Here is a 24599-nt window from a genome sequence, read left to right as displayed (position 1 = left end):
AAGCATTTTAGCAGACTTGCAAGGATATGACATACACAATACAACCCCCTATAGCCACAAAAGCCTTTCTAAAGCGGCAGAAAAGAGCATATTTATTAACATGACTGAAAGGTATAGCCACTCCATGACATATAAAAGTAAGAAACTATCTATCTATCATCTATCTATCTATCTATCTATCTATCTATCTATCTATCAATCAATCAATCAATTTTGGAGTATTCTATCTTACTTGGAAATAATCCAGGCATCCAACAATTAGCCATTAATTAACTGGGTTTAATATTAGTCCATCTTAAAATTAACTAAGGATCTTGGAAGTTATTTTTAAGCAGAAACATTATAGAATGTGTTAAAACTTGTTAAAATTGTATTTCAATTTGGTTGAAAACATAATTTTACAATTTTCCCAATCATGATTATGTAGAAGTCATGTTAGCTAATTTGATCAGTAAGTCAGTATAAGAAATGTAGGAAGTTCAGAATAACTAGTCACTTTATCAGGAAACACCTCAAATCTTATCAAACTAAAATATATATTTATACTTAATACACTAATAAGATCAGGGGAACTCTATATATGGCTATTTTGAAATAAAATGGCCAAACAAACCAGTCTGACCTAACAAAAAATTCACCTTGATTCAGTAAACTTGGATTTTTATGTAAAAATGCTTCTGGGCTAATTATTTCTATAAAAAAGACTTTTTATACTTAAAAAAATACTTAAAGTATAGTCTTTAAAAATACATTTAAAATATTAAAATTTTAGTTTAGTTTAGGAAAATATTCTGAATTCTGGGAAAATAATAGATTCATTTAAGCACATATTCTTTCTAAGCTAATTATGACATAGACCATAATTTAAAATACTTTATGATGTAATTTCTTAATACACTTCAGACGTAGAAAAATATTTCACGTTTATGTACTGAGAGGTAAAGTCTGTGTTCACTTACAGACGTAGAGAGCCCATGGCTGCAGTTCTACAACTTCACACATGAGTCAAAGTAAACACAAAAACACACGCACCAGGCTGGATCTCAAAGATCTGTTATCCATTTTGGAAGACATACAATATTTATTTGAGCTCATGTGTGGCCAAAAAGACAAACAAAAATTAATTAACCATATTATCTACTGTTTCTCACCTTAGAGAGACTAGATTCTTGTTATCCAAGAGATCATCAAATGGTCAGATGACAAAACTAGATTCTCAACCATTGTTGCTGTCTATGGGGAACACCACCTCAGTCACAGATAAATCATACCCAGAGCCAAACTTGGTCAAGTAAAGAAACAAAAGTGAAAATACAAGATCAGGAGAAAAAGACCAGAAAAAGTCAAGACAGGTGAAGTTGTAGGTGCCACTTGGGAATCACTCCAGGAACCCAAAAAAGACATTCCAGGACTTCAACAATTTGTGAGATGCACTTTTAGGCAACACAGTTTAACTGACTCTGGAAGATGAGTTCCGTGGGTAGGTCAGTGGCACCTACAAAACAGTTAAAGATTAATTTTCAGAACGTTAAAAACAGTACTTTCATGCAAATATGGATGGACTACTTCTCAAATATATATTCATTTGTTATTAAGGGAGTCAGTAAGATGCTAAAACTACTCAAAGGGGGAAGTTTTGAGGAACCAGACATTTTACAGGCATTTAAGTAAAAGAAGTAAAATAGGTATTAAATTGGTTAATGTTCTACAGGGGAATAAAACTATAACCTTTTGGATTATCTTCTCTACTGGACTGAAATATGCAATTTAACCTGAAACTTTACAATGTCTGTGCTCTAATAAAATTATAAAAGGAAAGACAAACATAAACAAATTCCCCAGGAAAACGAAAGAATCCTTGGGTGGGCCTATTAAACAATGCTCCAGCATGATATCGAAAGGAAACACCACCCACTCTACTTTGATTTTTTTCCCCTATGTTTGGATAATTTTTCTTAATACTTTATTGCTCTTCATGTTCTGTTTGTATGAGTGAAACATATTTGTTTCTCTGTTCTCAAACTACTCCATTCTTAGATTTCTCTGAGCAGGCTTGATTCCTAGACTGCAAGTATTTTGGGATTTAAATTTTGCCTCTGGCCTTCAGGCTAACAATAATTTCATCAATTTTTTTCCCTATATCATTCCAAGATAACGGTATGTTTAAAATAAGGACCCTCATTTTTTTCTTCTTCATTTACTAAAACAATCTCCTACTTTTCCATGGGAAAAACTGTAGCTTGGAATTCTAAAGTCCAAGGCCTTTTTCTAAACTTAAGTAATTAACTAAAGCAATTTACTCTGTGGTGACTCGTGGATCTGTGGATAAACCACTTGAATTCAAAGTTATTTCTTCCCTACCTCCTCTCCAGGCTCTAAAAGAGGTTCAAAACAATATCAACAACGAACAAAATTATGGGTACTTAATCTAGGACTAACTATTCTTGGTTTAAAAGTGTAAAGCTAGCATCTCATGTAACAGTGCTCTGTAGCACAAACACAAAGTAGCTACCTTTGAAGTTTAAAATAGAGAACTACTTTCTTGACTGAGAGACACAGTTGAAACAGCAAACAACTGTTCTGTGGCATCCCAAGGGCCTCGACATCCCTCAGTTCCTCCCTGTTCTACCACAGTGCCTAAATATGTGTAACAGGAAGATTCTTTTCCTTTGATCAGATCCTTGCCAGAAATAACATGGCTTGCACAGGTTTACTAAGCCCCTCACCCCATTTAGTTGGCATTTGCTTAGATTTCTGAATGTTGCAAAAAGTTATCATTTGCAAACAAAGCTGCCATTAACTATAGTGACTTATAGAGGTCAAAATGCCATATGGTTTACTTCTAAAGCCTAAGGCCTTTACAAGGTGCACTAGTTAAAAGCCAGCCACACAACTACAGGAACCAACCCCGTGACATAGAGTCAAATCCCACAATACCCAAAATTTATAGCCTAATGCCTATAATCAGGGCCCCACAGGAAGCCTTAAGGTAAATATACTATTTAATTTACCAAATTTCAATCCTTTTCTACTTCTAAAGGTTTCCAACCATATGTTGGCCTTCACAAGGAAAATAAGTAGTATCCCATCCCTTAGTTTATAACCAGCTAAGGGATGGATAGCCAATGGAGTTCACAAACTGAAGAGTAAACTATTGCCTTTATTGCCACTGAAGCTCTTGGAAAATAAGGCTTTGGTACAAAGGTCTTGTGGGTTTCAAAAGATTCTCTATATTGCATGAACACTTCCTCTCCTCATCACCTCCAATCAAAGTGCAGACTTTACAGAGTTGTGCAGTGGTGGAGGTAGGGTGCATGAGGAGTTTGCCAAGCTACACAGCTAAGGCATAAGTTTCTCTTCCAGGGAATGAGGGAGTGCAAACATTGTGGGAAGGCTCCCTCATAGAGCTCTTTCCATAACAGAACAGCAAGTCTAGGCACTGGGAACTAGACTCATTTTTTTCAGATCAGGATCATGGAACAAAAGGCCTGATAGGGGTTGGGATCTCAGAATCTCTCATTCATTCATTCATTAAATTCAGAAGCATTTTATTGATATTTCATTATGTGCTCCACATTGTACTAGAAAGGAGAGAAACAGTGATAAATAAGACTCATAGGGTTCCAGCTTCCACGGAATTTCCAATCTGGTATGAAAGAGATGAAAATTGAACAAATGCTTACCCTTGTCGTGAATGCCAAAAAGCGAGAAGACTCAGGGCACTCAGAGTGTGCAACAGATAAATTTCCTTTTAAAATGAGAGAAAATTCATGTCAAGCTGGCTTAAGCAAAAAAAAAAAAAAAAAAAAAAAAAAAAAAAAAAAAAAAAAAAGAAGAAGAAGAAGAGGAAGAGGAGGAATTTTATAAGTTGAAGGCTTCAGGCTTCCCTGGCAACAGTAATTCCATAGCCATTTGTATCTTGTTTCTCTTTCTCCATTTCAAAGCTCTGCATCTACTGTGCTAATGTCATTTTCAGAGGGTTCTTGTAGGTACAGCGGCATTACAACTCACATCTCAGCTCCAAGACAGTAAGAAAAAGTGAGATCTTGATTCCAACATCCTCAGGAAAAGTATGATTGGATAATGAGCCCATCTTCATACCAACCACCATTTGGCATAAGCCTGTGCCATGTGGAGCCTCACCAAGATGAGATGTGGTTCAAGAGCGAGGGACACAGAGTCCCCCAGGAAGGAGGAAATATGCATATTAAGAGAAGACTGAATGGATATGTGGGAACATAAGTTGCAGTTTCTCACCAGCAGCGAGTTAGTGTGGAGATGACCAAGGAGCTTCTGTGTGGAAGATATGGTGTCTCTGTAAGTGAAGGATGTGTAGGAGTTGCTTACATTTTAGAGATGGTGAAGAGCATCCCAGGCTGAAGAAACAGTGTGTGCGTGAAGATTGTTGGGGACTGTGGTAGGAAAGAACATCAGGCCACCATCATCAAAAACTGATTAAGAGAGAGAGAGAGATAGAAGAGGAGATTGGAGACATAGACAGGTGCCACGTTATATTTGGACTTGTAGGTTATAGTAGAGCCTTTATTCTTTTCATTTAAAAATAACCAAAAGGATCAAGGGATGGTAGAGAATGGATTATATAAAAATAAAAATGGAAGGAAATTCATCTGGGTGATGATAATATCCACAGAAAATATTCCATTATGATCTCAAGATCTGTCCGTTTTAAAAAGCATCCTTGAATGCAGATCTCTCTACTTCTTGACATAAGGGGCCGTTTAGCTGTGCATTAGAAATCAGCCTGCTCACCAGAGACATTTGAGATAGTGGTAGTGGGAATGGTTATGACTTACGTATGGAGAAGCAGTGTTATCATCATTCTGTTTTAACTTAGACTCACATATCCTTCGTGTAACTTCTCTGTCTCCCAGTGGTTGGAAGGAGGCCAAGATTGAAGCAATAGTATTATAATATCAATGCTAAGGAAAAAGGAATGAGTGTGCAATGTTTCAGTACAGATATAATTTCATAAAACATGAGGTGTGAGGGCTGTATCATAAGGTGAGTGTTTGGCTTCATTCCTCCTGGGGATCAAGATATTCCAGAAGACAGAAAAATCTGAAAGAGCAGAAGGGCAACAGAAATATCAGCCAGAATCTCTCTTCCAATTGCTGCCACCTTCACTTCACCACTCTCTAGATTATTAAGAGATCAAAAGCTACTATGGACGTCAGGGGACAAATCGAGAATGTGTGCTACTGATGCTGCAGTGAGAAAGCTAATGGCTGGAAAATGTCTTCATCCTAGCAAAACTGAGATGAATTCAAAGCCTATTTTCTAAGAGAAACAGAAAAATCAGAAAAGAGTGTTACAGAGCCAAGCTGGAATGATATTAAATCATGGAGTGAATCCTCTTATTACAGTAGGATTAGCAAAAGTGATTTGACAATATTTTTCTAAGTTTTTCTTTTCTGGGACAACGGCAGAAAATATTAGGGAGTTGGGGGGGGTTGCTGAAATTGACAGAATCTATCATCTTTCAGAAAACTAGGAAGTGACAAATTGAAAAATAGTCTTGTTTGTGCCAGATGTGTACAGCTGCTGATTCAGAGATATACAAAGTCTTGGACTAAGAAAAAAAGAGGAAGAATGTATATTAATAGATAGACGTCCATCTTAGGAATAGGGAGATGTTGAATGAAGCCGCTAGCTTCCCGAGAATAAAATGTGTATAAAATATTAGTAGAAGTCTTAGGAACAAAAATGTAACAAGGCACACTTGAGAGCTGTCTTAGTACTGATTCAACACAGAAAAAAAGGTAAAGATGACCCTTGGTCCTTGGGCTTGTGTCTGCCAGGATTTCCAGTTCAGAATATTTCTGAAAGGGAAACCTAGACGGTCAGTGGGCCAGATTTAGTGTTGTGTGCAGAAGGGCCTTGCTTTAAAAACAGGAGTCTCTTTGCTTCTTGGGGTAACACTACCCCTCCTCCAACTTGTGAACCAAATAAAGTACCTATTCTAGCATCAGGTCAGCTGTTTCAGAGTTGGTTAGTAGAAGAAAAGCTGGAAAAATATTAGGCTGAACTGAAAGGAAATCAGGCTGTGGTGTTTTTAAATTTGGGTTCAATTTCAGAGCTTTAGTATTGAAGTGCTTTGGGCAATTTCTATCAGATATATCATTGTTGGCCTATGCCTAGTGTCAGAAGAGATTTGTAAGCATTCTGTGGGCTGAGCTGAAAAATTGCTGCAAGATTGTTTCAGTCAACCTCTCAAGGATAAATGATTTTTTTTCATATTTCTTTTGGGATTCAAAATGCCATGCAAATGACCAATACTAGTCCCTTAATTGTTTGGGGTCAGATGAAATCTGGCAAGGCAGCAATGGGCTTTGGCTCAGCAAACTGATGATTGCACAACTTGAGGAATGGATAACATCTCTGCTCCTAAAGAATGGCTTTCTCAGCATATGGGAACCACAAAAGATTTGAGAAAATCTTGAAGCTAACTGGCTGGTATGTGCCAAATGCCTAGAAATAACACAATGAATCACTGGGAGCTCTCCTTGCTATAAGTAAGGGTGTATACAACAGTACCCATCAGCTAATTATAGCATTGCTAATCTTTCTTCAACCTCTTCTTGGCCTTGCTAAAAAATCTGAAACTTCTGGTCAGTTGCTGGGTCGCTGGAATAGTAGCTTCTCACCATTCTTTTTGTCTTTCCCTTCTAAATAGATTGAAAGAGACAGGCAGAATGAAGCCTTTCTGCAGTTAACGTGACAGTATGAACTGCTCACATCTGTGTAAGGATATGGGGAGGACACTAGCCACTTGCTAACATGGTTGCTAAGAAATGGAATGGGGAGATGTGCGTGGTTATGGGAGAAGGAAGAATGGCTGGGGTAAGACATGGTGAGAGGGGGCAAGGGCTATGGACAAGTCCAGTCTACTTTGGGGTTCTCGGTAAGGCACAAAAGTACCTTTCCTGTCCTGTCCAGGTAGAGGAATTCTTCCCGTGGAAATTTTCTCTCTCTCTTTTTTTCTTCTCTCAATTCTTATTAACTATTCATAAATTTCTCAAGATCTGTGCCTTCTGATCCCTTACCTCTCTTCTTTGTTTTTTTCCATCATTACCCAAGGCAAAGGCAAGGAGTATTTAGAGGCTGTTTAACGGACAAGGCAGTCAGAGTTGGGGTGTGGAGAGGATAAGGGACTTGGTGAGAAAATGAGGGACCCTCAGGGGCTTTTTTTTGGAGTGGAGGGCCCCAACTGCTCATTCTTTTCTTTTTTTTTTTGCCTGTCTACATCAAACCTTGCTGATTATGCTTGTACATTTGAGTGTCTGCTTATTGGGTAAGTATGTTTTTTTTACCTTCCTTACCTTTCAAGGCACATGAACTTCTCTCTGCAGTGGAAAAAAATAATTATTCCTGTCAATTACTAGGCTGAGGTGTTCCCCAGGGGCCTAGTCCATGGCATATGTTTTTCCATATTAATGTATGAAAAATACTCCTGTAGATATGAGCAGCTACCATTGCTTTCCCTAGCCCTTTCCTCAGAAGTAGGCACCAGTCCACTGGCTGTTGGGCAAAGGCCTGCTAAGAAATCCAATGCCTTGGCCAAACACGCTTTGAAGAAATAGTAAGTGAGGCAGCTCTGACCTCTTCTTATAGAACTCCCTGATTCATAAAATCTAACAGCAGAGACTCCTAGAGACCACTGAGTCCCAGTCTCTTCATTTTATAGAAGAGAAACTGAGGTCAATAGAGCCCTTTTTTATAGCATGAGAAGGAAAGTGACTTGCCCAGGACTCCTATTACAGTAGAGTTGGGACTGGCATTTATATCTCCTGCTCCTTTACTTAGTCCTCATTGTAATAAACAGCAAAACACTCAGGGGTCCTTCTTTCATCTTTCCAAACCCTGGAGGAGCTGAGGGGGAAGACATGGGGGCTTTACTGCCCGTGTTGTTTCAGACTCAGACTTCTCAGCTTCCACAGTGAGAGACTATTTGCAATTGCTTCTCCTTGTTGCCCAAATTCCTGGCTGGCAGTCCAGACTGACACCAGAGACTTCCTTCCCAGGGACATCCATCCTGGGCAGGTCAGCAGTTTGCATCTTCCCTGGGGCAGAAGTGGCAGAGTCTCAGAACTCTTGCTTCTTAAGACTCAGCTCAATCTCCACCTGACTCAGCAGGTTTCTGGAATCTCAGATGGGTCCTAACCAGAAGCAGCTAGGTTGCTTCTCTGTTTCTGTAATGAGAAGACCAAAAAAGCTGACGATGATCATTGAGAAAGAAAATGCACCCATGTAAACACAGCAATCTTTACCCTATAAATAACCCTAATTAAAATGAAAACACCCGAGTGCTCCCATCATTTTGATTTTTTTTTTTCTGCTGGACACCATGGGAGGTCCTTGCAGCAGAGCTCTGCAGCTTGCCAACAATAACTAGGCTCTGAGAAGAAGCTTTTGTGTGCTTCTCTTGCCAGCTCAAGTCTAACTCTTTTCTAAGGCTTCCTTCTGGTTCTTCTTTCCTTTTCTGTCTTGTGAGGTGATTTTTAGAGCTCCCACCTCTAACTCCATATTTCCTCCTGAAGTTCCAAGCATTGTCCAGTTGATTTACGAACGTAGTTCAGCAGGGCTTGATTCATCATGCAATTTAAATAGTGCTATGAGGGTTTCCCTTGGAGGGAGGAGCTGTGGCTATGTTAGTCTCATTTTCAGAATGGTCCAGATAATATTAGACATAGCACAGAAATCTCTCTTATAAGCTGGTAGGAGTGGGAGACGTGGCTCAGCTGGCTGCAAGGGTTGAGAAAAGCCCGGGGACTCAAAGCTGGGCACTGGGCACTGGGCACTGGGACGGTTGGATCTCTGCACATGAGCCTGAGGATGTGCTGCTGCCTCAGGCCAGCTTAAGAGTCAGCGGACTGTTTGCACAAAGCCTACCAAGATCCCGCCCTGACCCTCCCCTCTGTCTGCTGAAAGAGGGGCTTGAAGTTTTTACATTCTGCCCTGCAGGTTGGGAGACTTATAGGGGTACACACCATACAGCCCTAGGACACAGGGCATGGAAGGCAACAGGGAAAGGGGTCTGGAACCAGGGAAATAATAAAGCATTCAGGCATAAAGTGCAAGTTTTTCAAAACTTAAACTTAGACATCATTGTCATGCAACTCCTAATTTTATCAACAAAAGAAACATTCTGAGAAGGATGACTTGCTTAAGTTCATGGAGCTAATCAGTGGCAGGGCCAGGGCTGCTCATAAATGAAACAATTCTACGTGGTCTCTTTAAAACTAAACTCCACATTTGTACATCTCATGCTACCTTTAGATCTCCAAACACTCCCACACAGTAAGGCCACAACTATTTATCGAGCATAAATATTTAGTGCCCCTCTGCGTTTCCCAGCTTCCTATGAATAACTCTATCATTTAAAAAGATGACATTGAACTCATCTGTTTCTAGCTCTGCCTGTTCTACTAGTTGTGAAGACTGGAACCATGTATGAATCATCTTTATAATGTTGGTACCCATGCTTGCTGGATTTTACTGACTTTTTCAAACCAAACTCTATTCTAGAGGCTTAGGAAGGTACAAAAGATATAAAAACATATTTCCCTTTATTTCAGCAACTTATAGCCTAAGGGGAGGTATAAAAGGGGGAAGGAAGGAAGACCTTACAACATTTCTACAGAAAGATCTTTACAAATCCAACTTAGTAGATAAAATTTCAAAAAATTAACATTACATGCCAAGTGATTCTTTACTTGGTCTGGTCGTTTTCTGACATCCGCTAATTCTCTGCATATTTTTCAACTATTTGGACAATTGTAGGTGCTGTGAACATTCTTGCACTCCCCAACTTTACTCACTTTCTGTATAGAGTGACTCCCTCCCCCATACCCTATGTTGAAATCAAACCTATCTTTCAACATCCATTTCCAACGCTACTTCTTCCCGATCACTTTCATCAGAAGTGGCTTTGAAAGCCTTTCACCACGTGCTTTGTCCTTTCTCATGATGCTTATCACATGGCCTTTTATTTCCCCAGTATCTTCCCATCCTCGTTCTGCAGGGAACTTGCATCCCATAGATTAAGAGTCACAAGCTGCCTACATTCAGACTGAAAAGCTGCATGTGGCTGGCTTGACTGAACCACTTTTCACTGCTGTCACCATTGACTGTACCTTTGTGGGCCTTCTTGACTCCACTGAAGCTGTCAATGCCACCCTCTCAGCTCCCCCAAGGCGGGGAAGCTCTTATATGATCTGCAGTACTGCTGGGACTAACCCATCCTTCCAGGAACTGGCAGATTTTGGAGTCTGCAGTGAATTCTTGACCCCTGTGAGGTTCTTTCCCTTATAACCAAATACTACTCTGGGATTAGTACTCTGAAAGGTGACTGAAAGATGTACCTTTCCAGATATCCAGATAATTTTTTACCACCTAAATTGAAGGAATTTTCAAGTAGAAAGAAATGTTGGTTCTCGCAGTGAATTTTTGTGGTTGTATTTAACCCATTTTATTATTTTTGTTGATAATTTTGACAATGGCAGATTGAGTCTGTTATTAATAGATTAGAGCATCATCTCTAGTGCCCTACATAAATAAACAAAGGAAAACTGTTGAAGAAATGTGTCAGTATATGTCGTATCAACACTTTTGGGTCTAAATTTAATTTGGAGCCATGCTGTCTTTTGTAACCTAGCTTTGTGACTTTATCAAGTTTAGCAGGCACATTCTCTGGGGCTCTTTCATGAGAAAGGTCCTGGAATCTCACCTTAAATTAGATGAAAAAGAGAAAAGGAGGTTAAAAAATACATCCAAACTCTCTATATAAGTGTTTAAGAAACACTTTTGTTTATTTCCTTCTGTTATAACATAGATTTCTATATAATTATTTTGGCTATAGGGAGAGTATATTGGTAAATCAAATAGAAAAGTTCTAGCAAACTAATAATTTCAGTTGTATCATTAGAAGTTCAGGTTGCTTCTGTTGGAGTTACACAGTGAGTACAGGAAAGGGTGATAAGAGTAGAAGCAACACAGAAAATACAAGGAAAACAAATTTTCATACATAGATGAAGAAATAAAAGAATGAATTATCCATAAGCAGAGAAGAGAAAATCAAAATTCTGTATGTGGCTCAACTGTGTATTCACTGTGCAAGAATCTGAAATTTCGCTTTCTTAATCACTGGTCCGTCGAGTATCCTCACCAGTCTTTGAAAGGTCTCTCCCTGATACATGAACTACCTGAAGTCAGAGGAGCGTGTTTAGGACTTCACTATTGCCTGGGCAGGGTACAGTCAGATTGTGTGGCTTTGTACTGAGCAGACTAAGATATCAGGGCCCTTGAGTGTTTTGGATGGAGGGGGCCAGCCCTAACGCTAGAGCAAGTTGGATCAGTGGTCTCTAAAACATTTCCATTAGCTCACACTCAGGGTGGGAGCAACCTAGAGACCACTCCAGAGTCGGATCATTAGATAAAACATAGTCAACTCCTGTTGAAAACTAGGGGAAAGGAGTAGAAATAAGGAAGGGGCTATTTATCGTCAAGCTCAGTCCCCCATTTGACTTGTGAGGTAGACATCAGAATCAGAATCAGAATCAGAAGGACTTTTTTATGAGAGGATCCCAGATAGTCTCCCTGCTTCTCAGAACCTGTGGGAGAAGCCAGCCTGATCCTTCTCAAGCTGATAGATCTGTGGAGTCCTTTATTGCTTGTTTCTAAGCTTGATTATTAACTTTTCTTAAAAAATTTAGAAAGAATAATGTGTCAGGGTCATGCATCTCCTTCCCTCTCAAGCCACATTTCTTGACAGGTAGCAATGAAGATGAGAAGTCAGGCGATTAGAGTCATTAGGTACATGGGCTTTGGAGTCCGCTCATCTATATTTGAGTCCTACTTGCCCTTAAAATCTGTCTGAGTTTGGGCAAGGCATTAATCTCAATAAGCTTTCATTTTCTCATCCCAAAATCAAGGTCCTGGTAAAATTAGTACCCACCTCAAAAGGATGTTGTGAAGATTAAATTAGATAATGTATGCAGTGCTCAAAATGTATTAACTTTTATTATTGCAGATGTCAGGCCAAGTTAGAGCTGCCTTTGTCTCATTGTTTCTAAATAATTTAGCTGAGGTTTAGACTTGAGGTTTACAACTAGAATCTGCAAGTTCTCTCAATGGAAGACAATTCTGACTGGCACCAGGCACACTTGTGGTCTTCAGGCTGGCTAAAAATGTCCTACAGCTCTCTTTGAGGGATCCTAAACTTGTTTTTCAAGACCATCTCATGAGTAGTGTGGTTGTTGCTGGTTGATGTGGACCTATTTCCAATCTGAGTAAGTATCTTACGTAATAACAGGGTTGAAAAAAATTAGCTGAGAGTTTCATGTGCATCAGTAGTGATTTGTGAAATCAAAAATGGCAATTTAAACTCAGATTGTATTAATGGACATCTGAGAACTCGAACAAGGTAATGATGCCCCTGCTATATTCTGTGCTGGTCAGAACTCATCTGGAGTAGCTGATGAACTTCTGAGCATTGCACTTTAAAAGGAACACCACTGAAGCAGAACAAGCCCAGAAATTTGGAGCCAGTGTAGTGAAGAGCCTTGAAAACATGTAACTAAGGATGAATGTAAGAACTAAAAAGACAAGGCCAAATGGGGTACTATCACTGTCTTTAAATATTTACGTGGGAGAAGAACTAAGTACTTTTCCCATGCCGAATGAGAGGACCTAGAGGGTTGTAAGTAGCTCAGTGGGGAAGGTTAGGTAAGATCAACTTTTAGCTTGGCTTTGTGTAAGGAAAGCAAACTTCATGAAAGTAGGGATTTTTTGGGGGGGAGGGGGTGGGATGCTTGTCTGTTTACTTTTTTTTCCTATCATCTAAAACCAGGCTTGGGTACTTAGTTGGCACTCAATAAATATTTGTTGAATAAATGAATGATGGTTTTTCAAATAGAGTTGCCTCAAAATGAGCTGGGATGGCTTAGGAAGCAATGAGTTATTTATTCCTGGACTTACCCAGGCATGAACTTTGGTGAGATGTGATAGAAAACATTCAAATGTGAAGTGGGGGCTGGGCTAGGAGAGCTTCAAGGTCTGTATTAACCTTTAGATAGAATTATTCTATAAATTATGGAAAGGACCAATGTGCAAGGGAACAAACATGAAGTTTGGTGCCCTTCCAAAGCAGTCGCTCAACAATTCATGTATCTCTTAACACCCCATCCTGCCCACTCCCAGTTTTGGTTATAATAAACCCATGGCTAGCCAAGGAAGTTCTTTCATCAGCTGAGCAATTGTCGTGTCCTCCCATTGATCTGCCGAGGACACAGCTTTCAGCTCTGACTTCCATCATTTCTCTTAAGTGTTCCTGAATACAGTCTGGTAGCATCAAGAACAGAGGATACATTTTTCACCCAGAATCCAGGACTAGGGAGTCCCTCTTTCATGGGCCCATCACCCTACACCCCAACAGCCTGTGAAATGCCTGCAACTCCCTGCTTAGCTGCTTGGCCTCCTGTCTACACCCCTCACCCCCACACTTTTTTTTTTTTTTTTTTTTTTTTTTTTTTATCAGAGCCAGAACCAAATTCTCTGAGACCCTAACTGGTGTATAGACTCAGAGTATAAACACGATCCCTGGCATTCATCACGGGTAATAGAAACCAGAGATGAACTGTCACGTAGCTGGCTATCCTGTTGCTGAGTCAATGCAACCTTTTTAAAAACACACTAAAAAACACACACACAGGCTGGGAACAGAGCATGAAAGAAATTCCAAGGAATAGTTTCCTTTTTTCCTTGCTGTTCTTATTTTAATTATATAGAAATTCTGTAACCAGAAAAACATAAAGAATTAAAAATAGAATCCAGACTTCTAAGGATCTGCAAATAGAGTAGTATGTGGAGAAAAAGCTTCTTATTATTTATAGGCCATTCTTGTCGCAAGAGATTTAATCATTTTAATATGAAAAAGATGCATGGTCCCTCTGGTGGCTACCTCTTCACCTCAGTTGCTGCTCTCAGCAACCATGCTGTTGTCATATATTCTAGCTGCACAGATAACTAGTTTTGATGTTAGAAGATGTTTTAATTTTAATTCCTTTATTACTTATGTGACTTTGAGTAAATTACTTTTTTTCTTTCTAAATTTTAGATAACTCACTTGCAAAATGAGAATCAGAATATCCACTATGCAGGAATTTAACGAAGATTCAATGACATAGTCATCTGTCCAGTCCAGACCCTGAACCATATCAGGCCCTTGACAACAGTTAATTGATTCTAGATCTGCTTGGAGTTAGAAAATAGCTCAGAAGCATAGGCCTTGGCATTACTCAAAAACATAGTAGCCATTCTTCACCAAAACCACGTATCCACAAATAAATAAATATATATATGTAAGAATAAATGAAAACATAAATATAAATATATATATGACATCAACATATATAAGTTTTTTTGTTATGGCATTTCACACTGACAGAATAATATTTATAATGATATGAAACCACTTTATTTTTGGTTAGGTTAATACCCCTTTGTTGTTAGAGTCAGCAAATGCACAGCAAAGCACGAGAAAAATTAAGCATCTAACCCCATTGGTTCATGATTGGTACTTTGTAAAGATAAGACACTTACAAGATAGATACAATTAAAATAAGACAAGCAACAAGGCAGAAATTAGAGGTGACATATTCATTTGGACGTCCATCAACCACAATCTCCTCAGCTATATTCCTAATTAGTACTTAAGCATCTTAGTTTCTATCCAGCTTCTAAGCCTAATTACTTCCTTGACTATTATTTATTGCCTGGTGTGGTAAGACTGATGCAATTATTTCCATTTCATAGTAAACATGAATAAGCCAGAGAGAAGCTAAGCAATTTCCTGAAGCCACCCAATGTCTGTTATGGAGTTAGGCTGGAATTCAGACAGGCTTTGAGTAATTTTAAAATAAAATACCTTTAGCAGAGTGAAGCTGGGTTTGCCTAATAACCTCTATTAAGCCGTGAGCACAGGGCCATGTGTGAAAGTGGCTTACTGCATGCTGAATGTTAAGTGAGCGAGCACACTCCACATGGCTAGGGTAACTATTTTATCTCACCATTCAAAGAGGAACACCTCTGATTGTGAAAGAGAGCACTATCATAAATATTCTGAAGCAACCTGTATAAACAAGACTCTCATGGAAATTTCGAGACATGTGATCACTCTACGTAAAGCAGACCACTCTGGTGAGCTGTCTGAGGTTCTCGCAACACCAGAGTCATTCCCTGCAAGTGGTCTGCAATTTGACCCTGGAACTTGCAGCCCAGGCTTTCTTGAACATTCTTGGTTTAGAATCATGGAAATAACATCATCCTGAATCAACTGATCATATCCTCTTTTGTGCCATATTCTGTGGGTATCATGTGCTAAAGGGAGAATTTCGTGTAATTACTGTTGATTACGTAAATGGTTATTGTCACCTTAGTCTACATAACTGAAGTCAGAGTTTCTTGAAAGTAGCATAGAGAATCATACAAATTATTTAGTGAATCTCTAGAATATGGTATTTCTTTCTTTGGGTAAAAATGCCTGTTTCTTTCTCTTTTAACAAGTTTTTGAAGAAACTGGTTTTAAGCTTCTGAATCAAATACAGATTTTCTTAAACTATTTGCATCTTTAATTTCCTCTTTTAGGTCTCCTGTGAAAGTTCATTTGGTGATTTTGTAACACTTCAGTAAACTTAGCTCCCGGTATGTGATTTAAAGAGAACTATTGAACATTGTATTGTGATATAGTGGAAACAATACAGGACCAAAAAGAATTATGTTTTGTGTTTTTTAAAAAAATATATATTTTATTATACTTTAAGTTCTAGGGTACATGTGCACAATGTGCAGATTTGTTACATATGTCCAACAATGGTAGACTGGATTAAGAAAATGTGGCACATATACACCATGGAATACTATGCAGCCATAAAAAATGATGAGTTCATGTCTTTTGTAGGGACATGGATGAAGCTGGAAACCATCATTCTCAGCAAACTATCGCAAGGACAAAAAACCAAACACCATATGTTCTCACTCATAGGTGGGAATTGAATAGTGTTTTGTGTTTTGATCCAAGTTTGCCATTAAGTTGCTCTTGACTTGAAATAAGTTATTCAAGCTTTCTAGGTCTCAGTATTTCTCTCTCTCTCTCTCTGTGTCTGTCTCTGTTTGTCTCCCCACCTCCACATATACAGTAGTCATGCATCACTTAAAAACAGGAATACATTTGGCCAGGCACGGTGACTCATGCCTGTAATCCCAGCACCTTTGGGAGGCCGAGGCGGGTGGATCACCTGAGGTCGGGAGTTTGAGACCAGTCTGACCAATATGGAGAAACCCTGTCACTACTGAAAATACAAAATTAGCTAGGGGTGGTGGCACATGCCTATAATCCCAGCTACTCGGGAGGCTGAGGCAGGAGAATCGCTTGAACCCGGGAGGCAGAGGTTGTGGTGAGACGACACTGCGCCATTGCACCCTAGCCTGGGCAACACGAGCAAGACTCTGTCTCAAAAAAAAAAAAAAAAAGAAAAAAGAAAAAAGAAAAGAAAAACAACAACAACAACAAACAGGGAAGGGATACATTCTGAAAAATGTGTCACCAGGCAATATTATAGTATGCAAACATCCTAGGGTGTACTTACACAACTCTAGATGGTACAGCCTACTACACACCTAAACTATACGGGGTAGCCTATGGCTCCTAGGCTACAGACATGTACAGCGTGTGGCTGTACTGAATACTGTAGCCAATTGTAATACAATGGAAAGTATTTGTGTATCTAAACAGAGAAAATGTACAGTAAAAATACAGTATTATAATCTTATGGGACCACTGTGGTTGGTCATTGACTGAAATGTTATGTGCAAATGATTATATACACATATATATACAATACATAATAATATATATGCAGTATTTTATATATATATAATACACATGGTGTATATGTGCCACATTTTCTTAATCCAGTCTATATATATATATATTTTTTTTTTTTTTCACGTACCACACAAGGTGTGTCCATTCATCAGTTGATGAACCTTTGAATTGTTTCCACTTTTTGGTTATTATGAATAGTGCTGCTGTCAACATTCTTGTACAAGTTTTTGTGTGGACGTATGTTTTCATTTCTTTTAGGTATCTACCTACGTGGAATTGCTGGGCCATTTGGTAACTATGTTTAAACTTCTAAGGAACTTCCAGACTTTTCAAAGCAGCTGTACCTTCTTTAATCTCACTAGGATGTATCGGGGTCCTAATTTTCTCATATCCTCCCCAACACTCGTTATTATCTGTACTTTTGATTCCAGTCATCCTTGTGGGTGTTAGGTGGTATCTCGTATAGATTTTGATTTGCATTTCCCTGGTGGTTCCTGTCACTTCTCATAATCATACAGTTATTTATCTTGATTAGAGTTCAGAACTACAGAATGCTGCAAGTATATTGGACGTTCCTAATCCTGGGACTGAGTGAACAATCAACAATGGAAGATGTGTTTAAAGTTTAGCTTTAACCTATGGAGGAAAACTTGATTTGCTGGGTCCCTGACTGTGCCAGAGGCTGGTGGTTCCTGCTGAGGAAGGAGTGAGGATCAGCCCTTCCCTCTGGTCTGCAGCCTCTGCTGACAGCTGGCTGGTGTCCATCAGTGATCGTCACACTAGCAGGGTGCGCCTGGTCCAACACCTCTACACTTGTCCCAATGGTTTATTTGTCTAATGGCTCTTCACAAACAAGAGAAGGAGAATCACATCTCCCTTGAACATGCATCCATCTTTCGGTTCTCAGGATTACATTTGTTTGCTCTGACCTTGGCAGTCTGTCTCAGACAGCTTCTTTCTATATCAAATGGGTTGTGTTAAAACCTAGTTTGAGAACGAAGAGTAAGCCAGGGAAAAATGCATCATTTTGCAAGGTTCGAAACCAGACATTTTAAAGAACTAACACATCAGTGAAGACAAAAGATAGGGCAATGCATTTAGAGAGCCTGTGTTCTCCCAAGCCCAATTTGAGTACTCTGTGTGTGTGTGTGTGTGTGTGTGTGTGTGTGTGTGTGTGTGTATACTGAAATTACCTGGAAAAACTTTTTCAAAACATGCATGCCTGGACCTCAGGGTCTGATGATCTAATCCAGATGGAGCTTAAACAATTTTTTTTCTCCCTAAATAAGTCCCATCATCCTGTGTGTTGCTGAAATTGAGTAGATAATCAAAACTAGTGAATAATTCAAAGTTGTACCTATTTGGCTTCAAAATATAGATTATTTTCTGTACAGTAGATTTGCTTTTTATGTCGTGTTGTGTTAGCACAGTATTAGAATTATCTCTTGTGCATATGCTGGCAGGGGGAAACGGTAGGGATTATATTCTCTATTACATGCCTATAGGATATGATGCAAATGTATTATATTTGTATTCAAAACCTTCCATGGTTTACTCCATGTCTATTTCTCCAACCTCATCTCTTGCTACTTTACCACTTGATAATCTATGTATTATTCAGTGTTCTGCAGAGAAACAGAACCAAGGGGCTATATAAAAGTATATAAGAGGTGATTTATTAGGGCAATTGCCTCATGTGATTATGGAGGCCAGAAAGTCCCATGATATGTCATCTGCAAACTGGAGAATGAGGAAAGCCAGTGGTGTAATTTAGATGGAGTCCAAAGACCCGAGAACCCAGGGTAGCAATGAGGCTGGGGTAGAAGTAGTGCTGGAAGAGGGGTGGGCATGGGTGTTAAGTCCTGGACTCCAAAGGCCCAGGAACCTGAAGTTCTGATGTCCTAGGGTAGGAGGAGTTAGATGTTCTAGCTCTAAAAAAAAGAAAGAATTTACCCTCTCCTTGCCTTTTTGTTCTATTTGGACCTTCAATGGATTGGATGATGCCCATTCACTTTGGTGAGGATGAACTTCTTAATCCCAGGCAAATTTGAATCATTACAATTTATACCCCAGACATGTTAAAAACTTACATTTCTTTGAATGTTTGTTTTCTTTCTTTTTGGTTTTGTATGTGCTGTTTGTTTTTCCTGGAAAGTTTTTTTTTTTTTCCTAAAACTCATCCAGCTGGTGAATTTATGTTAATTCTTCAAGATTCAGTTCAATAGTCTCTGTGGAGCCCTCTCTGATACTCCACTCCAGAACTGACCTCTCACTCCTTTATACAGAAACAGTTGATTTCTTCTTTCCACATTTCTTGAGCACTTGTATGTTGTGCATTGAGCTAGGCTCCCAAACAATTGTAACATGACTTCATTCCCTCTTAGCTTTCTCAGTAGAGTAGAGGAGAAAGAAAAATATCCAGATAATTACAATGTTAGGTGTGTGAAGGGTTTGTTGGGAGAATTTAAGACATTCTTTGGGAGCTGATGGGAGGCACACAAAATCTATGGGGAGAAAACATCATTGTCAGCTTTTGAATAAACTGATCACCTGAACTGAGCCTAGAAGGATGAGTAAGAATTAACTGGGAAGAGAGGGCAGGGTAGCAGACCAGTAGTGAAAGGAGAAACAGGGGCCACATCTTGAAGGCAAAGGATGATACGTTTGTGAGGTTTCAAGTCATCAGGTGTTTGCAGAACGTAGTGTGAAAATGTAGTGGGGGGCAGAGGTCATCACGGTGTTAGTAAAAGCTGGAGAGGTAGACTAAGATCCTTCCCAAAATAATTCTTTGTTTATATCCTTTATCCTCTCCTCTTCTTGAGAAAAGCAGTCTTATTTTATTCAGGTTTATACTTCAGTGACTAGTACAGTACAAATTTATGGAAGGCCTTCACACAAAGTGTTCACTGAATGAATGAATGGGCAGATGAGTGAGATGAGGTCAGGATCACAAAGTAACTGTGAACAGACCACGAGGAAGAAACATGGATCTTCACAAAGCATTTGGGTGACTTTGAGAAAGGATGTTGATTTCATTCTTTTTACTCCTCATTTCATCCATTTTATTACCATATATTTCCTAAAGAGAAGGTCTGGCCAATATCAAAACAAAGCAGACTACTCTGTTTTTAATTACCTTTTTCAAGGCCACACTGGCAAGGCAAAGGCTGCCTGGGTCTAACTTGAGCCACAATCAGAAACATATTGTATGCTTTTCTTGTAAGCGCTGAATGGAGTGCATGAAGCTTATATTGATAAGGGTTGAATTTAGGTTTTATCTTTTAATAGGGGTGATAAGATTCGAATGCCTCAGCCCTCTGTGCTATCTGGATACTGATGGTGGGAACAGTCACCAAAGTGATGTGCTGGTCGGTGTCGGGGGCCCTGGGCTAACCTCAGAAAAACACAAATATGAGTGGGTGGAGTGGTTGCTTTCCATGAGAATCTTTCTCCCTCTCTTTCACAGCCTGGCCCACACGATTGGGCCCTTTGCCAGCCAGCAAAGCAATGGATTATTTTTTCCATTGGTCAGAGGATGTTTTCTTTCTTTTTTTTTTTTTCTTTTTGTGAATGGAGATAAAAACCTTTCATTTTAAAGGAGAACTTTAGGAATTTCATTTTAGTAAAATGAAAGACTACTCAGATTCCCAGGAAGCACTGGAGGAAGGAGCAGAGCCTGGGGCAGCAGGGGCTCTTGGAATCACGCAGATGTGAGTGTCAACCCCATTTCTGCTGCAGGCCAGCTGTGCTCCTCTTAGAGTCCCTCTGGCTTTCAGAGCCTCCAACCTTATATAGGGAAATTTTTAGGTAAATAAAATGAAATGAGTGCGAATAACATATTTAGTAGACACTCAACATGTGTTATTTTCCTTCTTTTGCTCTCGAATGAAAACAAAGGATGACACGGTCTTCCCATCAGTCTTCTGTATATTTGGGGGGAAAATCATGAACCCAAATCTAAGAATCCCAAGGGAAAGCTTTGCGTACACAATGTCTCGTCCTGCTGGCTGATCTCATTCACTTCAACTCACCAAATATTTATTAAGTATATGCTTGTGCTTACAACTGCTTATGATTGTGGAGTTTACAGTTGGATAAGAGATGCTTACTGAGCTTTGTCTTCAATAAACATATCTCTTTATTTACGACAATGGCAGAACTTTGTATGCAGGGCAGGTAAATAGTACAGGGCAATATGTATGCGGGTGTGCGTGCGCGCACGTGTATGTGTGTTGTGTGTGTGTGTGTGTGTGATCATGCACATAAGTAGTTTTGTGAGGTGAGAAATCAAGGGCTGGCAGAATGAAGGAGCTTTTTAATTATTTAGACTGAATTGGGAATGGCTGTACAGTGAGTAAAAATGTCATCCAGACAACTGTTTTTCCATACAGGCTATACTTGGGCCAAGGACAGAAGACTTTGGGTTTCATAAATACTTGGTAAATTTCCCTCTTCGTATTTCTTGACATGTCCAAAACATTGGTGCCTCCATGCCTCTGGGCACGCTCTTCCTTCTGGCTGTAATTCTCTTCCCCGGCTATGGAAATTGAACTCATTCTTCCAACCCCAGCTCAAAGCACAGCTTCTCTAGTAAGCCTTCTTTCCTTTTGTCTATTACCTCATGTAAACACAGCATACCTATTTTAGGAGTGAATGAAATCAGTCTTACAAGTGGTTTCGAAAGTTAATTTCTCTCAAAAAATTTCCATTCATCCCCAAATTGTCCTGGGATCTTTAATAACTCCCCAGTAGTCCATCAGTTCTTGCTATCATCTTCTCTCACATCACCTCTTACCAGAGTCAGAGAACAAAAGCTTCTACAGAAACATAAAGCCCCCTCTGCCCTTAGCTTATTTTTTTTGAAAGTCAACAGTCAGAAGGAAAAACAGAACACTGTATGTTTTGCAACACATCTGCCCCTCTCAGCAAATTCATTGAGACCACACAGCTTAATAGTGCAAATGCTGGACAGACACAGAAATTAAGGAAGGACATGAAGAACATAAAGTATTAAAATAATAGTGGGGCACATGCCATTTATCTGCTTCAAGAGGGTGTGGACAAGGGAAAATTCACTCACCTTGTAGCAGTATGATACTAAGCCAAGAGACTGAAATCAGAAGAAATCCAATGCAATCATTTACCCAAATCATTAATCTTGCCAATTTTCTCCTTTGACATGTGGGAATCAATTTAAAGTGCTTTGATTCCACAGATAATATGAAACTGCCATCCCACTATGGAAAACGCTATACATGTTCCTTTAGTTACTCCTCTCTAAAGTGGGAATGATCTCTAAGATGTGAGTAATGATCATCTGACCAGAAAGGACCCATGGCCTGGCCAGGCCTTAGGATCTTGGCTGATGAGATTCCCAAAATACCCTAAAAATACTGATTTTTAGTTGTCCCATTGGACCCAATAAAAATATTGAATTCTTAATAAAAATATTGAGTCCAATGGGACAACTGAAATTCAGTAGGAAGCCCTTGAGTCTTCTGGGATTTACAGAGTGTTCAGAAGACAAATTCAGGGGGAACCCACAGAGTGTGGCTGAAATTTCAGCTTGGTTTCTGGAGGAGCTGAGTTCTACTGAAGCCACACCCACCTCTGCTCCGGTCTTCCCTTTTTTACCCTGTTTATCCCTGTGAGTTGTGGATAGTGGCCTGGGCAGGATGATCTCCTAACAGAATGGGTAGCCCATTCTCAGCTCAGCATTCACTTGCTTCCATTGCTTTCTGTGGGATTTCAGTTTCTATCAGGTCTTGTTTTCAGTCTTTATCAAAAAAAGCTCTCTTGCCCGTTATTCAATTTGTCAGGTAGTGCCAACTTTTCTTTAAAAAAAAAAAAAAAAAATTGGAGGCAGCTCTAAACAGCTTCCAGAGCAACAGACAGCTGGTTGTTACCACTTTGCTGACCGAATTCATAGCATTTTCTTTGCCTTTTGCCCCCCAAATCAAATGGAAATTCATTGGCAAGGATATAAACGTAAGTTTTTTCCATCTCTTTTTTATCAGGAAAAAACACTGGAAAAACAGATTGCATGCCTGGGCTGTTGGCCCTTGAAATTCCCTGCCTCGTCAGACCTGTTATCTCAGTAACAAGAACAGTTTAGATAATAGGAATCTAACCAGCTTTCACTTCAATTAGCTCCAGGACAAGTAGGCTGGACTCTCTCTCCTCTTCAGGGACAAGAACTGGGCATTTTAGGGAATTCAACTCTATCAGAGATGGAAGAAGATTTTGAGCCATACTCTGTCAGTCATTTCCAAGTAAAATATATTTTCTTCTAGAAGGGGCCAGAGGCTGCACAGGGACACACATTTGGAATTCCTTGTCCAAATGGCCTCTAGCCACTTCCAGGGTATTCCCATGCCCCTTCCTAGTGTGTGTTCTCTGGAAGGCAGGTCCTGGGCACATCTTAATCTGAAGGATTGCCAAGGCATGGCTCTTTATGGGAGTGCAGATGGAGATCGAACTTCCGGTCTGGAAGACAGAGGTGACGGCGGGTGGGTGGGCCAGGGGTGAGCTGACTTCAGGCTTCCATGTTCTGACAGAGAATCCATAAGAGACTGAGAATTCTGAGTTTGGGCCAAGCCTTGTAGATGGTTATGAAGGTAAATTGACGGGTAAAAGGGTAGGATTTTTTTTAGCTGCTGGTCAATTAGCTTGATGCATCGTGTTTGAATATTTAGACTCGTGGTATGTGACTCTCCATTTCTGTTATTGCCCAAGGCCTCCAAATGTTAAATTAGAGCCTGGAGAATGATACACTGTTTTTACTTAGGCTCCTCAATTTGAGGAACTAGGTCAGTAGGGACAGGTTGAGTATATTTGGTGGGTGTACCTATCTCTCTACCTTCTCTTTGGAAATCGGGAGGAAGTCTACTGTTGTGGAAAGTACCTGCGATTGGAGCAAAAGAGAATTGGATTCCACAAACATTTATTAAGCACTTATTGTATGTCAACCACTGAGCTAGACACCAGGATAGGTAAAACACAACAAAAATTCTCAAGAAATTTATAGCAAGAAAAGGGATGTGTAAAAAAAATGACAAGGCAATGTATTAAGAGTCACCGTAAGCCGGTATACTTTAAACAAATAAGGGTGGACGTCTAAAAGAGGGAGCAGCTCACTGGGGGAAAAGTTTCTGAAACCTTCACAGAAGGGAAGTATTTCACCTGGAATTAGTGGATGTTTGGCAAGAGAAAGGAGGAAAGTCTTACGGAGGGAATGAGTAGTGCAGAAGAAGGGAGGCATAGGAGGGGATCTAATTTTGACTTGAGAACTATCTTTGAAACTTTTTTATTGGGTGACTTTTGGATACATAATTTCTCTTAACCCCAGTTTTATCTTCTGTGTAAGTGGGATAACAATATAATGTCATGATAATTAAATGAAATAGTGAATGGGAAACAGATATCTTAAATTCTGAAGCACTAATACAATTTTAATTATTGTTGAAAGTGAGATTTCAGGCCCAGATCCCTCTAAACTCCAGTTGGGGAATACTCTGTTGATTCTGGCATGAGAGCTGAGATACCTCCTGGGGGCCCTGTTAGCATGCATCCTGAAAGGACACAGTCATATCTGGCCTTTCTTACAGAAGGAACACTGGGTTCAGAGTGGGGCAGCCTAGGAATGCTCCTGTGGGTTGGTATAAGGAGGAAAATCAGGAATGGAAGGACTGCTGGC

The sequence above is a fragment of the Macaca thibetana genome, chromosome 14 (assembly GCF_024542745.1).
Source record: "Macaca thibetana thibetana isolate TM-01 chromosome 14, ASM2454274v1, whole genome shotgun sequence".
Taxonomy (NCBI): Eukaryota; Metazoa; Chordata; class Mammalia; order Primates; family Cercopithecidae; genus Macaca; species Macaca thibetana.
The sequence above is the reverse complement of the archived record's forward strand: the minus strand, read 5'-3'. Positions refer to the sequence as shown.